At 43.8% G+C, this 19,802-nt stretch overlaps 1 long non-coding RNA gene across 2 annotated transcripts in view; it reads right to left on the bottom strand.

The window, feature by feature from the left end:
- The window catches only part of LOC138920654 (uncharacterized), a 71,397-nt gene that overhangs the window by 11,749 nt on the left and 39,846 nt on the right, over positions 1-19,802 (bottom strand). Inside the window, exon 1 of one of the 2 annotated variants that reach the window (XR_011432189.1) lies at positions 8,019-8,214. The exons of the other annotated variant lie outside the window; for it this stretch is intronic. This is a non-coding gene — a long non-coding RNA (uncharacterized lncRNA). Of the gene's footprint in view, positions 1-8,018; positions 8,215-19,802 lie in introns of those variants that run through there. 2 annotated transcript variants of the gene reach the window in all.

Below are 19,802 nucleotides of genomic sequence, written 5' to 3'. Positions count from 1 at the left end.
ACTACATTTAATTTCTAAGAAAGCATTCATAGTTTATTGAATAACCCTACTGCCATCTCAATAGCATGCTAGTCCTGCAAAATTTACCACTTCCTGTTGCTCCAGATAACAGTTTAAATCGTTTTCATAGCCCAGTCCACACCCTTGGAAGTGCTCAGTGTGAAACTCTTAGTTATACTGTGACATCTGCCCTTCACTGGTACCATCCATCTTCAGAACTTCCTCCCACAGAAGAAACCACTCTTGCCTCCTTACTCAAGTAGGGGGAAGCGGGGGGATACATCCTATCAATCATAGTTCATTCATTATTAAGCAGCTAATGCAAGCATAACTCTCAGGCTGACCTGGGAAGACTGAAAAGGCAAAATTTAAGGTGATTAAAGGAAGGCTGTCCCCCTGAAGATTATTAGCAATTATCCAGTTTGTAAAGCAGAGAAACATCTATTTTTATGAGGCTTATTGGTGGCTAATAGCTTGAAAATGTTTGACGGAATACAATTTCTCAGGCATTCAACCAGCTCCCAGAAGCTTTCCTTTTCTCACATGGTCCCAAGCCACTACATTGTTTCCAAAGGACTGTCCATAGTATTTTACCATCAAGGAATTTCATTGTATTGATTGCAATAGAAGGGCAATTAGATGCTAAGATGAAAAACACACCCTTCACTAAAATGATGTGTATTATAATAAGATTCATGTATAATGTAGTCATGTGAAAGATAATCCAAAGAATGAGATATTATATTAAAATCTCTGCTTTGTAATAAATATTAAAATAAAATTTTATGACAGACATTCTACCTACAAGTTAGGAATCCATTAACTGATTAGAACCAAAACAGCTAGAAAGGGCTTAAAAAGAAGGATGAGATGGGGCTGGCCCCGTGGCCGAGCGGTTAAGTTTGTGCGCTCCGCTGCAGGCGGCCCAGTGTTTCGTCAGTTCGAATCCTAGGCGCGGACATGGCACTGCTCATCAAACCACGCAGAGGCAGCGTCCCACATGCCACAACTAGAAGGACCCACAGCTAAGAACATGCCACTATGTACCGGGGGGCTTTGGGGAGAAAAAGGAAAAAAAAAATAAAATCTTTAAAAAAAAAAGAAGGATGAGATACCTGAGGTGATTTGTCCAAGTAGGCAGAAAGAAAAGGAAGAAAAACACAATAAGGAGGTCCTGGGAGGAAGCTGCAGAAGACAGTCTAATAAGTGGACATCAGGATGCTAACAGAGTTGGACATGAACTTGATAAGAATCCCTAGAAAGATGCTCAAGAGATCTTAAGGTTGGCTGAATAGAACTATAGCAGTTTGCTGCTTGTTTTTTTTAAACGGCTGCAAGTTATCTGATACTCCTCCTACCAAAAGTGAAGGCTCTGCCTCCTCCCCTTGAGTGTGGGAGGGCTTGTGACTGCTTCAACCAACATGGTTTGGAAACAGCCATTTAGCTACCACCTGGTTTTGTTGGTGTGTTTGCTCTGGGGGAAACGAGCTGCCATGTAAGAAGTCTGACCATTCTAAGACCACCCTGCAGAAGAGGCCATGTGTAGACACTCTTGTCATCCCACAGGAAGCGTCAGCTGCCAGGCATGTGTGAGCCATCTTGGACATCCAGCCCAGTCGAACCTTCGGATGATTGCAGCACCAGGACACATCTGACTGCAATTACATGAGAGACACCAAGTGAGAGCTACCCGGCTGAGCCCTTCCAAATTTCTGGCCCTGGGATAACTTGTCTTATAGCAATGGTAACCAGAACAAGGACTGAGTCATTGACCTACAGGGGATCTAGGTGCGAACGTTACAAACTACAATATTCTGTGAACTGCATTAGGCAAGCTTAAAAAAATAAGTGACCTTGTTGGCTGGTCCTACTAACTGTCCCAACAGCTACTGAGCTTTCTTTTCTTTCCAGATCTAGAAAAGTGCCCCTCTCCTCCAGACATCAAATAAAACTGATGTAAACTACCCCCCTAACTCTGGAATCTGTTTTCTCACATTTTATTTAACCAGAAGTCCCACCGAGTAGTAAAATATTTTCTCAAAACATACAGATTTGAGATGTAAAGAGCAAATTTGTATTTAAAAAGTATTTTGTTGTTTTTTAAGCCCAAGCTGAAACAAATCTCCTTAGCTGCTCCTGAACTAAACCTTTTTCACTAATAAGAGTTTTATTCTTAAAGGTTTCACTAGTTCTGAATCAAGTTCTGCTGTGACTCATGTGGTGTGTGGGCAGCAGCTAGAGACTTTCTAGAAGGGTAAGTTACTCCTGGGAAAACATCCCATAGGATTTTGAAAAATAAGTTGTAACAGTTATAAAACACCCCTGGCAGAATCTGCAGGAAGCCCTAGAATTAACTGCACTGAGGATTAGCAGCAGGTACATGGTTAGAAATGGAATAAACTGGAAAATAATCTTCTATAGAGTGGGTCAGAATAAAGGTGTTATGCTCACCAAAAAACATCTAACAGTTGGCCTAACAGGAAGACGGGTGCTATAGACTTATGAGGGGTTGAACGGAAACCTGAAGTATAGACAGACTCTAGTTCAGCCTCTAGACAAGCTCTCTCTCTCTCTCTCACACTCAAACAGACACACACACACACGCACGCACGCACACACACAAACACACATACTCCCTAGGAAAATTATCTTAGAGCCATTAAATCAGACTAGTACTACTCGCTGTAGTTCATCATGGCAGACTTCTGCACTGATTTTGCCTCCCACACTGCATTAAAAGGACTCAACACGAATCAAGCTGACCGAATCTTTGATCTGCTCAGAGCAGAAACTCAGCAAAACTACAACACAGAAAAATTATGTTTGTTGCCTTCTTACTTTTTCTTTCTGTGCCTTACATCCCCTGAAGTACCCTGCCCCACTACCCATCCCACTTAACCATCCCCTCTCTGATCAAGCAGATGTGACCTATTTAGTTAAGGGTCCTTTTTAAGGAACAATTTCCATAATGGGACTTTTTCTGACCTCCCTCCCCCACCCACCACAGGTTGACCCTCCAGTTTCCCATCCTCTGAGTGCTAAAATCCCTCTGCTGAATCTCCACTGCCTTTGGGGAAAAAAAGCCACACTCCCTATCTTAGTATTTAAGATCCAACCTATCTTTACAACTATATTTCTCACTATTCCTTCTCCAGACAAAGGCAAATATCCATTGTGTCTTCTTCTTCTGTTGTTGTTCACCATGTACTTTCCCAAACCATATCTTTGTCTGTGCCTTGCCCCCAACCCAGACTGCCCTCCTCCCACTGCAAACATAATCAAGTCCATCTTTCTTTTAAGGCTCAGGTCAAATCTGACCATGAAGCGTTCTCTTCTCCCCCAAACCTAGTGATCATGCCTCCTCTGCATTCTATATCACTCATTTGGCCATTAGCCAGCTCAGTGGTTAGGACTCGGGGTTCTTACTGCCTGGCCTGGGTTTGCTTCCAGTCAGGGAACCGCACCACCCATCTGTCGGTCGTCATATTGTGGCAGCTGCCTATGGCTGTAATGCTGAAAGCTATACCACTGGTATTTCAAATACCAGCAGGGTTAGCCATGATAGACAGGTTTTAAGGGAGCTTTCAGACTAAAACAGAGTAAGAAGAAGGACCTGGCCACCCACCTCCAAAAAAGGTGGCCATGAAAACCCTACGAACAGCAGAGGAGCATTCCCTAATAAGTGTGGAAGGTGAGAGGATGGCTCAAAAAGACCCAGCAGGGTTCCGCTCTGCTGTACCCAGGGGGTTACTAGGAGTCAGAATTGACAAGTGGCACTAACAACATTTGGCCCTTAGCACATACTATGTTGCAATGTTATTCATTTGTTTTATATTTTTCTTTCTCAACGTGGGGCAGTGACAGGATCATGCATCTGTGGCATCTCTGATGCACCATGCTCCACACTTAACCTGTATTAGACAACAATAATGCTACAGTCAAGAGACAATCTACATCAAAAACTCCTGACTTGTTACTCGTTCCAGGGAGGTAACACATTTAAGTGTTGTTGCTGTTGGTGGTGGTGTTGATTTCAACAATGCAGTCACTCTCAGGAATAAGTCTAAGGACATATTTTTTAGCTCCTTGGCGGCCAAATGGAGAAGATATACTGAGGCAGCTCAGCTGACCCTTTAGACCAGAACAGCTCTTCTTGAACCGTTATGGTCCCATCACAGCCTGTATGTCCTTGTAATGAGGACAGAAACCTGTGTACTTTCTCAAATTCCTTGACCACCTCCTTCTTTTTCTCTCGATTGGCATCCCACCTCTGCCAAGTCACCTCTCCACTTACGGACTTAAAAACATCCCATTAAAGCACATGGAATCTGGCCAGTCTTGATGGCTGTTGAGAGACCAGCTGACAATCCTGGAAGGAGATTTGCTTCCTGTGGGGTGAACTTTGATCAATGGGAAACAGGAAATGGGTGGGAGCGAGACACATAAATTCTCCCTCCTCTTTTTCCTGTTAGCTACTCCAGGGTGTGGTTTTTCCTTACAACCCTCCAGGAGACGTTCTGCATGCTGAATGGACAGATCTGTTGAACAGACTGGTGTGTCCCTTGTCTCTTAGTAGCTTATTGTGAAACAGTGACTAGTGTGGTCGTACATTGCATTACATCATTTCCAGTCTTCCTTGCTTAATTTCTTTTTCCCTTACTCTTCCTGCTTTGGGCTTACACTTCCCTGAAAAAGGGTTAACACCTTAATTCTTGACTCAGGCTCTATTTTCTAGAGTACTCAGGCTAAGAAAGTTTCCTTTATTAATCATCACATTTTATTATTGAGACTTGGAGTTCTACTTCACAGAATGGAGTACAAATAACAGCTTTCCAGTTGTAACCAGTAGTTCAATACTTGAGCTCCCATCTGTCTATTTAACTGAAAGAATACCTTTATTTCCAGAATCCTCCTTCTCTTATAGACTCCAAATCTTACTAATGTACAGAGAGCCAGACCTGGACATTCTTGAATCTCTAATGGAATCAGGATAGCTTCCTGAGGCTGGAAGGCTTTACAAGCACAAGTGACTGTTGTTGTGTGCTAAGATCCATCTTACGTAGTAATATAGTTTTAGTGGGGTACGTAACTGCCTAGTTAAAGACTACATTTCCCAGCATCTCTTGCATCTGGGTATTCACATGATTACATTCTGGCCAATGGGACACTGGACTAGCGACACGTGTGCTACCTCCAGGTCTTGCTTTTAAAAGAACTGGTACATACATCTCTGGCCCTTTTCTCCTTCACTCTGGCTGAGAAATGAAGAAAACTGGAGTAGCTTCCTTGTCCTGACATGAAAGACACAAGTTGAGAATGACAGAGCTGCTCAAATAGCCCTGGACAGCTTATCTCTGGAATGTTAAATATGAGGGAAATAAACTTCCATCTTGCTCAAGACACTGTATTTTGGGGTCCCTCTTATTATAGCAGCCTAACCTGCTCCCTGTTTAATATATCACGTACCAGATCCTGGTTGCTGCTGTCACCAAACTGAGAGATGCATTGTTGAGCTATGTCACTGCTTCTGCTGCTGGTGCTCCAGTCTGTTGTGACTGCCTGCTGAAACTCCAGCATCCTAAAAATGTGTTCTCCTATGTCACTCACAAAGTTCCAGTTCCCAGTCACTAACCCAGCTCAGTCCCTCTGAACAAATTTGGGAGGAAATAAGTCCTCTGTGGAAGACTCTGCTAGCTGCTAACTGTTTACCCAATATTTATTCTGATTTTGCAATGGCCTAGCATTTGTCATCCTCCCCCACCCCAACATAGGTTTTGCTCAAGGTGAAAAAAAAACTATAGTTCCCCAACTTCTTGCATCTGAGGGTGACCCTATGACATAGTTTTGGAAGAAGTCTCATGGTGACTTCAAGGAGGGTTTAAATTTCCCAATAAAGGCATCTCCCCTTCCAACTTGTTGTTTCCTCTTCCTTCTTAGTTAACGGAAAGCACATATGAGGCCAAAGGTGGAACAGCCATTTTGCAACCTTGAATAGTAAAGGGTGATGGTTGGGATGGCAGAGCAGAAGGAGAGAAAGATCCTGAAACACTGATAACATCAGGGAGCCATGCACCAGCCTTAGACTGCCTGGCCAGTCTGTTTTTATACGAGGAAAAATAAACCCCAATTTGGCTAAGCTTCCATAGTCAGGATTCTATTACACGCAGGCAAAAGCAACCTCTAATGGATACGCCCCCTCAGAAGTCCTGAGTTTCTTTCAAGAATTTTTCAAGCTGCACCCAGCAGCCTTCAAGTGACACCTCAATTATTTTCCTCCAAAACAAACAAAAAAACAAAATTAAACTTCTACCTTAGAAGCAGGTAAGAGCCTGGTGTAAGAAGCAGCTTTTGAATATGTCATCAGCACACAGACAAGGGTTTCTTTGCTGCTTTGCCCAGGACCAATCCTAGCCTAAGGAAGGGCAAATTAGGGGAGATAATCTGGTAGATGAAGCGATAGGCAAGTCCACAAAACCAACACTGCTGTGGACTCTTTGGGAAGCAGAGCAAGACAGACCAAGAAGCAAAAACTGTCCTTATTAAAATTACACAGATTTTCTATTTCTTCCACTGCCTCTATTAAACCTGCTAAAATATCCTACAAAGCATTAACTGTAACCTTTGGATTAACTTTCTTTCCTCTTGGGCAGAAATCATTTGCATTGCAATTGGACAAGAATCATTTATAATGCGACTGGTTTTCTGCACACTAACCCCTACCCTTACAGAGCCGTAAAAGAACTGAATCAATCATAAACAGGAAATCAAAGAAAGGTAAATACCCCTAGACAATCTGATCATCGCCACGCAGAATGGACCTGCTAAAGAGTAACCAGCACAGCACTGAAAGGGACATCCAGGGATCTCTTTTGCTGATTTTCAACTTTTGAATAATTTTTCATAATAAACCACATCTTTTAAAAGTGCTGTCCAGAAAGGACAGATTCAAACAGATATTTGTACACCAATGTTCATAGCAGCACTATTCACAATAGCCCAAAGGGAGAAACAACCCAAATGTCCATTGGTAGACAGATGAATGGATAAACAAAAGTAGTATATCCAGACAATGGACTATTAGCCATAAAAAGGAAGGAAATTCTGATACACGCTACAACATGGATGAAACTTGAGGACATTATACTAACTGCAATAAGTCAGACACAAAAGAACAAATACTGCATGATTCCACTTACAAAAGGTACTTAGAATACCGTCATGCTTAATGACAGGGTTATGTTCTGAGAAATGTGTCATTAGGCGATTTTGTCATTGTGCAAACATCACAGAGTGCACTTACACAAAGCTAGATGGTATAACCTACTACATACCTAGGCTGTGCGGTACTAATCTTATGGGACCAGCGTCGTATATGTGGTCTGTTGTTGACCAAAGCATTGCTATGTGGTGAAAGACTGCAGTCAAATTCATAGAGACAGAAAGTGCAACAGTGGTTACCAGAGGCTAGGGGTAGGAAGGAATGGGGAGTTAGTGTTTAATGGGTACAGAGTTTGTGTGAGATGATGAAACGTTCTGGAGATGGACGGTGGTGATGATTGCACAACAATGTGAATGTACTTAATGCCACTGAACTGTACACTTAAAAATGGTTAAAATGGTAAATGTTATGTTATGCATATTTTCCCACGATAAAAGGAAAGATGAAGGAAGTAGGAAGGGAGAGAGAGAAGGAGAGAGGGAAGAAGGAAGAGAAAAAAGTGCTGTCCAATTGTTGGACTCTCTTTTAGTTTTGAGGGTTTGTGATTCTGTCTGCTACTGTGTGTCAGGCTCTGTGCTAAGCACCGGTCATTCAATTTTCACAACATCGTGAAGAGTTATTCCACTTACCTTACAGATGAGAATACAGAGATTTAGAGAGGTTAAGTCAGTTCCCTTAAGGCACACAGCAGAGCCAGTTCAGCCTCCCTTCACTGCCAATGCTCTTAACCACTCCTCTCTACTGCCTCTTCTTTCCAGGCAAATCTTTCACTTCTGAATAAAGCAAATTTCAGAATTACCTGTTATCTCTCCAAGCTCTTTCGTTGTGTGCTTTCAAAGAGGGGGAATGGAAATCGCTTTCTCCCATAAATCCACAGTGAGCTTTTTCCCTGTGAGGACTCACAACTCAGAGGCTCCAGTCTCGTTGAGTTTTTTCTCCCTTCTCATCCGCCTCCAGTTCAGCATATCGCAGGGTTGAGGACCCAGACAAGGGGTCTGTGCAGGGCGGAAAAGAGCATGGACCGTGAAGTGGACGACATCCAGGAAAACAAACAAATATGCCAAATATGTCTGATTAAATGGCCCAAAACCAGACACAGAAGGAAAGGCTTGGTGGTTCTCTAATAGAATTCTAAGTCAATATCCCTGAAGAAAGGGAGCTATGGCAAAGATAAAACAAACTGCTGAATTTAAAAAATAATTTCTATTAGGGTTGGGAATATATTTTCCAAATTCACACATCTCTCATCAATTTGCTAGGTTCTACCCAATTGCAGCATCAGATTAAAAACTCCCTTTAAGACCAAGAAGTCCCTGGGGCTTCCACATGAAAGGAATGGTTAGAGACCCCAGGATCCACAGCAGCCTGTGGGGCACCCCTTACGCCAGTTTAGGCTCTGGAGGCAGAAAAGCAAGTCTTTCGCTGAGCTGGAGAGAAAAGGAAGCATTCCCCTCTCGGCCCTGATCAGAGAATCCAGCTGTGCCACCCGGATCACACAAACCTAACCCTGGGAAGTTTCCTGCCCCTGGGCAAGAGGGTGGGATTGTCCGTGGGAGAAGGAAGCCCTGAGTCACCGAATCGATTCTTCTTTTATCCGATCTTGTGGGCGGAAGTGTGGAAAACTGCTCATTTCTCAGCCCCTCTTAGTGAGAGTAACATGAGTTAGTGGCTAGGAGTGGGAGTGGGATTGTGTTCACTTGTAATTAGAACCGAATAAACCTCAGTCTAAACCCGAACCAGAGCCCTGCTGGGCGGCTGCCCACGGGCTGCTCCCGGCACAGCTGTGGGGAGGGGCCGCCGGCCTGCTGCTGCCCCGCCTGCCCTCTCCTCGCCGCCCCGGCCGCCCCACCTCGCACGGGATGCGCCAGGAAAGGGTTGCTGGAGGTTTGGCCGTGCACAGTGAAAGATGCTCAAGGAAGATCTGTCCAACAGTGAGGAGAGGAAAAGAATGCTGTCAGCTAGATCCCCTGACCCGAAACTCAGGTGTGAGATGAGGACCTGCGTCAGGGTGATAGACATGGGAACAGCAAACAAAGAAGGGGAAGAAGGAAAAATCGACCGAACTTGCTGGCCATCTGAATGTGGTGAGGGGAGGAGACAGGTCCAAGGAGCACAGCACGGTTCCGAGTTCGCGGGGACAGTTCTAGACACCTCCACCGTAAGCATCTTTGCCGTGGACATCTTTGCCGCAAATGCTGTCGCCGCCTAGCTAGGTGGCCGAAGGCAATTTTGCAGTAAAAGGTAAAATGACGAAAGTAAAAGAGGGACGTTTATTAGAAGGACATAATGAAACGTAGTACATATGTGGACTACATTTCAATGTTCCATCACGTGCCCAGTCCCTACGTTTCACCGAATCATCTCAGCCAAATTCTGTGCCAAATACCAAAATTCTGTCCACATCATATTCTTCACTATCGAATAGCAAAAACAAGGTCATCATCTTCAAGAAACTTATACTCAGGAGGAGTCACGTAACCATTTCTTTTTTTTTGAGAGGGCTTAGGAGAAACTCGATTCTTCTTTTGCCTCCAGCTTCTCATATTGCATGATGAATTTGGTAAAGACGGCATTAGAGAACAAGTTGTTGTATCTAAATTAGCTGAAGAGTCGATAATGAATGCCCCGGAAGACTGTTGTGAATGACCAGCCGCCTCTTTGATAATTGCCATAGCTTGGTAAACTTTTGATTTTGATGGGTGGGAGGGATGCCTGTGTTCCCTGAAGAATTTGCAAACTAAATGCTATTTTCTAGTATAGTATGCAATGTGACTTTACACTCTCTTGTTTCACACTTACACTAAGTTTTATCGCCGTGTTTTCTCATTGAAACCAAACTGTCAACCAGTTATTTTATCTTTTACAGCAAAATTGCCTTATGGACAATTAGGTATGCAGTGAAAATGCTTGTGGCAAAGATGTCTGTGGCAAAGATATCTATGGCAAAGATGCTTACGGGGAAAATATCGGACACAGTGACACCTAGGTCACAGGAGCGTCCACATAGAAAGCTCCATAGGAAGGCAGGACTAGAGGTGGATTTAGAGGAGTCTAGAGACATGATATTTGGGGAGTGGGCTTCTTAGGAATTAACTCTCAAAAGAGAAAAACATCAGAGCAAAGAGCTAAAGACCAAACCCTGGGAATACACAGTGTATGCTCTGCAGGAGGGAGAAGAGCCATGGAGTACAGAGACAGGAGGGAAGAACATGGAAGTCGTTCAGGGACTAGCAAAAAAGGATTTGGGTGTCATTGGGAGGCAGTTTGGCTTCTATCAACCACACAACTATGGTCTGTGTTGGCCTCCATTTTTGTGAGTGGAAGATTCTGGGGAAAAATCTCTGATTTGAGGTTGTCCCCTCCATTCCCTTTCTCCAGTGACTGTTTTGGAAGCATGGGGTCTGGTTCAACCATTCAGATTACCCTGAGCTCACCAAGAATCTCCGCACCCCAGAGGAGGCACATTCTAGAGGAGCAGGATCTCAGTGGAGGAAGCCTTACCTATGCTGTTCCATTCTGATCCAGAAGTCTGCTGGCACCCCGGGCTAGGGAAAGCCTCTGCAGAATTGATACACAGCTGATTTGACTTCTTTAGTGCTCCCATTTCACTACTGTCATTTTACCCTTCTCCCAGGTGGACCTGTATATGACCTCTACCATCTCCACAGGTACAAACATAAAACTACGTCTACCTTACAGAGTGACTCAGGGTGGGAGGCCCCAGGCCACCTAATAAGGCTCGCTTCTCAACTGCAGCCCTTAGCTGGGTGATCGGAGTAGACAGTCCTGGCACGCTGGGAACACACTGGAGAGGACAGGATGCTGGCAGCTGCTCCCCTGGGCTGCTGGTGGCATCTCTGCCTGCAAGTTGCCTCCCACCAGATGTTCTGTGCCAGGGCCACCAAGGGGCTGCGGGAACCAGACAGTGACAGCAGCCCAGCCACACAGCCTTTGGAATCATTTATTCTGGGGACTCTTGGCAGCCTTGGTGTGCTTTCCGGACACCAAGCCGGTATCACATGGCCTTAGTCCTCAGTGAGGAAGGCATAAGCCCACTCAAACTCCCCTCACTCTGGGCGAATCCTCAGACGACTCAGACTTCTTTAGCAACTACTCCTTAAACTACTTCTTTGGTTACCCATAGTGCCCAGGGGCCGTCTGCAAACATCCCCCCCATATACACTTCTCCACTCCCCACCCCCAACAGCGTTGGGCATCTCCTAGGGCACAATGATGTCAATTCGCCTTCCTAACACTGAATATTCTTCCATTCTATTTTCCTCCCACATTGGAGGTGAATCAGACTCATGTCATCGTTATCCTGCGTCTACACAGCTTTCTTTAGCCTAGATGCAAAGGGACTAATAGTTGAATGAAAAAAGAAAGCTAAAGACCAGTAGAGATGGCTTTCCTTGTGTCATAATACAGGGTTGACCTTTGTGTGCTTGCAAAAGGAATTGATTGGGTGACGCCCCGAAGACTTCAGCCTGGAGTTTAGCAGCTTACTCTTCCGGTAAACTATACTATGTCAAGTTTTGATATGCTCATCAAGTGGTTTGGGGGCTTTTAGCCAAAAATTTTGCCTCATTTCCTTAGCAGGCATTCTATAGCTGGAACAGGTCTTCTCTCCTTCAAAGTGGATATTTTACTTGTGATTTAGCGCGTTGAAGGATAAGTCATTCTCCTTTGTTGGGAAAGCTTGTCAGGTTCACTTTTAGTCTCAGCAGTGACTATAGCAACAATGTCTAGAGAGTAGTTTTGTTTCCCCAATGGCTGTCATTCCAACCTAAGCTAACTCCATTTGCAAAGTGAAGGATAGTCTCTCTTCCTTCGCTTGGGGACGACCCCTGGAATCGTAGTCCAGTCCTGGTAGTCACGTTGTGGTTGGGGTCTGAGAGCATTTCCAATTCCCCTTTCTCCTGACAGACAAGTGGGCACTTGGTATAACTGAGAGGCAGTACCTGCTTGCTTGCCTCCAGCTGGCAGCATCTTAAGCCCTAACACAACATTCAAGTCGATTTTCAAGGCAAACCCGGCACAGAAACTGAAGAAGCAATACTTTGAAAATCAACGCAGGTTTGCACACTCATCCCAGCCTGAGTTCCCCAGAAGCAGAGCCCGAGGCAAAGGCTTCTGTGCTACTCCTTATTAAAGAGTACAATCCCAGGGAAGTCGGAATGAGGAGGAAGAGGGGTGAGGCAGGAAAGGAGGGAGGCTTGGTGTCAGGCACGACTGACTGCTCAATCTCAAAGTCTCGCCTTCCGAGGGGTGCTGCAAACTGCAGATCACGGCAGTGAAGGAAAAGAGAATGTATCCACAGGTTCCACCTCTCATTGGTCGGAGGCCACCCCACAGGGTCTGAACCCGTACACTTCTGGGTCGTGCCTGGGCACCCCAGCAGATCTCACAGCAGTGTCGTGGCCCCCCACCAACAGAGATGCTCCAGGCCAGAGCTAGAAGAACTACAGTAGGGCAAAGGACCACGGGGCTGTGGATTGTGTCCTCCAGAGAGTGGCTGGAGTCCTTGAGGAAGTGTTTGCTGGAGCAGATCAGATGGGCAAAGGCTCCAGGGACAAGTGAGATAAAGAGGATCTGAAATGGTTCACAAAATGTATCTAACACAACAGCAAACCAGAAACTGGCTCTCTAGAACTTTCTTCCATACCTGCACTGTGTGACCACTCATTACAAGGTTCTATCAAGCCCTCTATCATCAAGCCCCCAAACCATTTGGTTTGAAATAGTATGGTCAACTGGACAATTTTATTGAAAAACAATATTATTGCTTTAACAGGGGAAATCCCATGTTGGAGTGTCAACACGAAATGGGGCTACTTTTCTAGCACCTGCTCCCTACTAAGCTCTGTGGAACACCCTTTCCCACCGGGAGAGTGAGCTTCCTTAACGGCTTTTCAATCGAAGTCCGTAGTTCTTCAGTTACTTTCAGTTATCAAGTCATCCCATTTTAGGGGCTGGCCCCATGGCCGAGTGGTTAGGTTTGCATGCTCTGCTTCGGCGGCCCAGGGTTTCATCGGTTCGGATCCTGGGCATGAATGTGGCACTGCTCATCAGGCCACGCTGAGGTGGCATCCCACATAGCACAACCAGAAGGACCTACAACTAGAATATTCAACCATGTACTGGGGGGCTTTGGGGAGAAGAAGAAGAAAAAAAGACTGGCAACAGATGTTAGCTCAGGTGCCAATCTTTAAAAAAAAAAATTTTTTAATCATCTCATTTTAGTCCTTAAATTTCCGTCCTATTTATTTAAAAATTTCCATTTCAAATTCAACTCAAAGCTCCCTAGCCCCCAGCCCCCACCAAGGCTAGATTGGAGTGTGATGGGGGCATGGTCAACTCTCCCTGACACACTCCCTCCTTCTCTCCTGTGCTCTTCCCTCTGGTGTTGGCATGGGAGGAGAGAGCAGGAAAATGGCATTATCTCCATTATGGCTTAATGGATACATGACCCTTTTCATGGTTTCTTATAATTAGTTTTCTAGCTGTTTTCTCTGGTCTGGATATGGATGGATGATGCTCTCAGCAGGCTTCACTGATGTGAGACAGTTTCCCAAGGTGTCTGGGGTTCCTCAAGAGGAGCGATCCTATCTTCAGGATGACCCCCAGGGGCAGTCTCAGCTGGACTCCTGGGAGGTCTAGGCTCTTTGCTCCTTGCTGTGTGGTCCCCAGTGAGCCCTATTCCCACCTCATCAATTCTAGAAGGCCCATATCCTGGATCTGCCTGCACAAGTGGAATCTATTTTCTGTACCTCTAGGAATGGAAAATTTAAAGGGATGGTCCTTGTTCCCGCCTTGCCTGGTCATCTCTCCTCATTATCTCTTCCAGGGCTCTTTCTCCAGTCCCAACCAGAAGATGAGATGCCAGCCTGTTCCTCCTGAAGACACTCCCAAGTTGTACAATGATTTTCTCCAGGTCCTGCTCTTTCCTCTTGTCTTGAAGCTTACTCCCCATCCCCATGAGCAGCGAAAGAAAGATGAGAGAGCTGTTCTTCACAATATTCTCCTACTTAAAAGACCGTTTCTCTCCCTCACAGTCCTATATTGGGAGATGGGAGACGGTATGGGAGTGTAGGATGGGGTTAGAAGGGTACTAGGAACTTGGTGGTGGTAGTGGTCTGGGACTTGATGAAAGTGTTGCCTCTCAGCAAGTCATTTTGGGATGTTGCCCTCTCCAATAGCTGGCCATTGTCTGCATTTACGAGGTGGAGAAACTCGAGGTTTGTTTTCAGCCGTAAAGTTAGCTATCAGTTCCAACCAATAAAAGAAAAAACTCCCACTTGGCTCCCATCTTCATCCTATTACATAAACATCCCCAGTAGCTGACTTTTTTTTTTTTTTTTTTTTTAAGTATTATCAATTCTAGTGCCTTTTGGGGTGATTTTGTAGCCTCTACGAATTTTGTCTCTTTTTCTTAGTATTTTCATGTTGTGGTGAGGGAGGTTCGCTTTTTCCTTTACTGTTTAGTTATCCTCAATCAATTATTCCTGGCCTTAATTGTTGGAGTGGCAGCCATCATGTCTAAGTTCCAGGCAACATGACAGAAGATGGAAAAGGCACGGGCCCTCTCCACCCCTTTTAAGGACTTGCTCTGGAAGATCACATAACCCCTCTGCTAAGGTCAGAACCCAGTCCTCAGGCCCATCCAGCTACAAGGGAGGCTGGGAAAGGCAGCCCTCTGGCCAAGTGCACTGCTGCCTCCAATAACATGATGATGATGTAGGCAAGTCTCCACCACATCCCCAAAGATGAAAATTCTAGATCATTCTTTTATAGTTTATTTTATTAAGAAACATTTTCAAATTATTTTTCTTATTAAAAAAGCAATGGATGTTTGTTAAAAGGCAAAAAATAGACAAACCAAAGGCAACCATGAAGAACCCCCATATGGATCCACTCATCGGAAACAACTGCCGAGGTGTGTATCGTCCAGATTTTTTGTGTGCATCTATGTCTTTTCTACAAGAATGGGTTACACTCTATAACCCTCAGGTCTGAGTCTGGATAAATAACTAATTTGGGGAGAGAGCTGAGGATTTTCATGCTCCTTTAAGAGATACTGTCACTTATTTAAGCAATTCACCTATTATTGGACATGGAGGTTATTTCAAGTAATTTTCTTTTGCTAAAAATTTAGGATGTTTCCAATTTTTCATTATCATACACAGTGCAGAGTTGAAATAATTGTCCAAAAATTAATTCCAAATTTAAAATGTCAAAAGAATAAGGAAAAAAAATCACTGCACTTAAAAAAGGCAGGGGAGGGGAGACAAAAAATGCCAAACAAATGCATTAACAGTTAGAAAAACTACCCCACAGTCTGCCAAAATGATGACTACGTGAAAAATCAATGACCAAGAAGCATTGATTTTTCATAATACCAAAATTTTGATCATAAGGCCAAAATTACCTTATCAGCAACTTATGTTCGACCAAATTCCTTTTGTTCAAACTGCTTTCAGCCAAATCACCTGGAGCTGAGTTAAATGATTAAGCTCTCTTGGAAGACATTAAGGGTGACCCACTTAACCTGCATCCTTTTCTTTAGGGAAGATTTAGGGTGAAATTGGTAGAAAGTGCTATTGCCCTTCCAATCGGAAAAGAGATGGTAGACTTTTAAGACCCATCTTTTTATTTCCCCATCCCTTGAGTTTTGCTCAAACGAGGTTTCAAAAGGTTTAGATCACTTCTTCAGAATATTTAATTAAGATTTTTGACATTACTCAGATATAAAGAGAAGACGCCCAGCAGACCCACCCAGCCCTGATTTATTAGAAACGAGGCTTTGAGCTTCACGCCTTTTGATTGCTATGCCAGAAAAAGAGAATGAACCGCCGCTTTCCTTCAGCTTTTCTCAGGATTTCTCTGAAGTGAAATTAAATGTAACCTCTCGTGCTCATGTGCACGGTTTATTTCTCGAAGGGGCTCTTTCCTTGGGAGGCACTAGAACAGCATCACGGCACCAGCCTGGCTCCTTTGTCCATTTCTGCCTTTACTTCATTAACTCCAGCCCTAGGGCCCTCTCCAAAGGTAACCAGAAGTCAGTGTTGGGGATAAAGGGACCAACCTGCATCACATCCATCAGGTGGCCCAGCAGAGCTAAGGGGAAACACTTCTGAGCCCAGCAGAGCCATCTACCCAGGAGCCCTTAGGGACTAGATCTGCAGAGGGCTCAGTGCCATGAAGATCTTCCCTTTTAAGCTTCAACATTTTTGTTTCTGCCTTAGTCATTTGAGATGGCAATCTTTTTCAAAATACGTTTTATACTTTCTGGCTTTTTAAACAAAATATGTACGATATAATTAAGCCTTTTCTTGGATGGGAGTCACCTTATAGAACATCATTTTAAACATTTCTTGGGATCCAGTCTTTGTTCCAGGCACTATGCCAAAGGGATACAAACATGCATAAGACAAAAACTCCAAGGCAAAGAAGTCCCAGTCTAGTGGGAGACACAAACGACTAATCACCAGTTACACAACTTCTGATAATGAAAGGAATTGTGAAAAAGGATGGTTTGAGAACTCAGAAAGTAACATCTAATTCTCCCTGACTTTCAGAAAAGGAAATTTTGAGAGAGAACTCGATGTCGAGGATTAAGGAAGGCTTCAGTTCCAAGTAGTGAGGATGATGGAAGGACATTCCAGGCAGAAAGAAGCATGTGCAAAAACCCCGAGTTTGAGGATACGTTTAGGGGAACTCCCAATAGTTTGGGATAGCCAGCAGGTAGTGTGCATTGGTGAATGGCAGGAATGGGGACCAAGTCTCAGAATTCCTTTCACGAGAGATAATAGATAAGCTTGTGACACTCTTTGGAGATTTAAAAAATCTAATGTGGTTTATATGTGGTATATGATAAACAAATATTTTTGAGTCAAAAATATTTTCAGATCAGTATATTACAAATTAAATTATGTGTCACTTTTTAATATAATCCTTAATAATATTTATTTTAAAAGACATTTCTTCTTTGTTCCACTAATAAACAACACATACACCTTAATTTACCTTATTAATTATGTAAGAAAGGCATAGTCTCCTGAGCAATACATTTAAGATTAACATCTTGTGTTGTGGGTGTTTTTTGAGATTGAACACACCTAATATAGAGTGATTTTGACTAAATTTTACAGTAGCAAAAATAGGTTAAAACTGCTTGCGTGACCTAATGTTGGAATACTTGCCTTTGCTATGAAAAAAATACCAACTGGTTTATTTTTGAAACACTCATGTTTGTTTCCAAATGATGAAATTAGAAAAGGGCTCCAGGCTGCTCTTTCCCAGCTTGTCCTAGCAAAGAACACACCACAGGTATTCATGATCTTTATACTCAATAAGCCAGGCACACAATTGCATGTAACAGTCACTATTTTTTGAAGTATCAGACATACCTTGATATACAATAGAAGAAGATTTATTATTATAACTGCAACTTCTAGATCTGATGACATCATCTTGAAGAGATTTAGAGAATGTTCTTTCTTATGTTTTCATTAGTTTGTTGCATTTCGACATGAGGACCTAAATGTGTCCCATCTTTAGTCATTAGTCCATTATGGGTATACATTTTAAAATATATGACCCAAAATACAAACAACCTAAAATAGTATAACAGCTAAAACTCCCACCGTGCATATCAGTGGTCCCCATACCCCAGGTGAGTAAGTGCATCCTTACTCGGGATGAGTAGGAAGAAATCTCTCCTTCTCCCCATCCCATTAACCACTATGCACACCCACTCGGAGGGGGTCAAATGCTTTGGCTTTAACAGGTGGGAATAGTTAATTAAATAGTTCTAAAATTCATATTTCAAATTCAGAAAAATAGAAACTGAAACAAGAAACAGGCGAAAACATTAAAGGCATAAACTCCCTAGAACATTTGAGACGTTCCGTGGTTGGGAAATAATGCTACTGAAGGATTTTAAGCATTATTCAGTTTGCATTTTAAAATGATCTCTCTGGCAACAACAGCGACGATGAGTTAAGGAGAGGTGAGCCTGAAGCCACAGACCAGGGAGGTGGCTGCTGCAATGATCCAAGCAAGAAAGAAGAGTTGCCACCTGGGCAACAGCAGTGAGCTGTGGATTATTCTATCAGGTGAAGAGCAAGGATTTGGAAATGTGAACTGTTTCATCCGTAATTCTATGAACACGGATCCACTGGGGCCACCTGAAGTGTGTAGAGCTACCTGGCCCCCATCTGCTGGAGATACCAATAATCATGACTGCTTATTTTTTTAACCATGTTTTGGCTCTTCTTTTGCATTCAGTTTTTAGTTCTTTCTATGCCTGCCTGTAGCATAAAAGTACTTTCTTTTAATTTTTTCCTTCTAATTTGTTCTGGGTTTAGAAAATAGAGATCTAAGTTTGTTAGAATTCATATGAAGCAATCATAGCTAAGTCATTAGTGCATGATGCAGCGGCGCTCCTCAAAAAAAAAAAAAAGTGCATGAAATTAGTCAAGTCTCTTGTCTGCTTGTATGTGTTTTTCGTGGTGTTCTCAGTTGGGACCTGTCTTAGTTTGGGTTCCCTCAGAAGCAGACCCTGAGACAAGGTCTCTAGGATAGTTTCTTTGGGAGGTAAGGGAACACTTACAGGGGGTAAGAATGTGTTATTAAGGCAGCTCCCATTGTGGATGTGTGGCACTCATCCCCACTGCGGAGACGCTGGCTGCCAGTGTAAAGTGCATGCCTTAGAGTTACCTGACCCAAGGGGGCAGTTTACTGGGGTATTTATACACCAATTCCCATAAGTCATTGGTTTAGGGCTGCTCCTGGGGAGCATTAATTCTTTGGCACTTCTGGCCTGGCATGGAAGCAGCAAAGTGAGCTCCACGAGCAAGAGAAGCTCCTCAGGCAAAGAAATGCCAGTGCTGCCAATGAGAAGTCTGATGGTGCACACTTATGTGGTAAGAGTGAGGGGAAGAGGGGCCGGAAATGCACAGTGACTGCTGTAGGATCTAGGTGGTAACGTTCATAGATGGCTGAAAGTCTGCGTTTCATTATCATTATTATTGCTACTGTATTTTATCACTTTAGAGACCCCCAAATTCACTGTGAGCTCTCTGGCTTCTCAGTGCCTCCATTGCTGTGCTCAAAAGCCAAATAAATGTAGGTAGTGATGACTCATTTTATGTGTCATCTTGACTGGGCTAAGGGATGCCCAGATAGCTGGTACAACATTATTTCTGGGTATGGCTATGAGGATGTTTCTGGAAGAGATTAGCATTTGAATTGGTTGACTAAGTAAAGAAGAACGCCTTCACCAGTGCAGGTGGGCATCATCAAATCCATTGAGGGCCAGAATAGAAGAAAAGGGTGGAGGAAGGGTGAAACTGTTCTCTGCCTGAGCTGGGACATCCATCTTCTCTCGCCTTCAGACGTCAGCGCTCCTGGTTCTCAGGCCTTTGAACTCAGACTGGGACCAACACCATCAGCACTTCTGGTTCTCAGGCCTTCAGACTTGGACTGAACTGCACCACGGGCTTTCCTTGTTCTCCAGCTTGCAGGTGGCGGATCATGGGACTTCTCAGCCTCCATAATCACGTGAGTCAATTCCTATTTT

This window comes from Equus caballus, chromosome 24 (assembly GCF_041296265.1).
Source record: "Equus caballus isolate H_3958 breed thoroughbred chromosome 24, TB-T2T, whole genome shotgun sequence".
Lineage (NCBI taxonomy): Eukaryota > Metazoa > Chordata > Mammalia > Perissodactyla > Equidae > Equus > Equus caballus.
The sequence above is the reverse complement of the archived record's forward strand: the minus strand, read 5'-3'. Positions and strand labels throughout refer to the sequence as shown.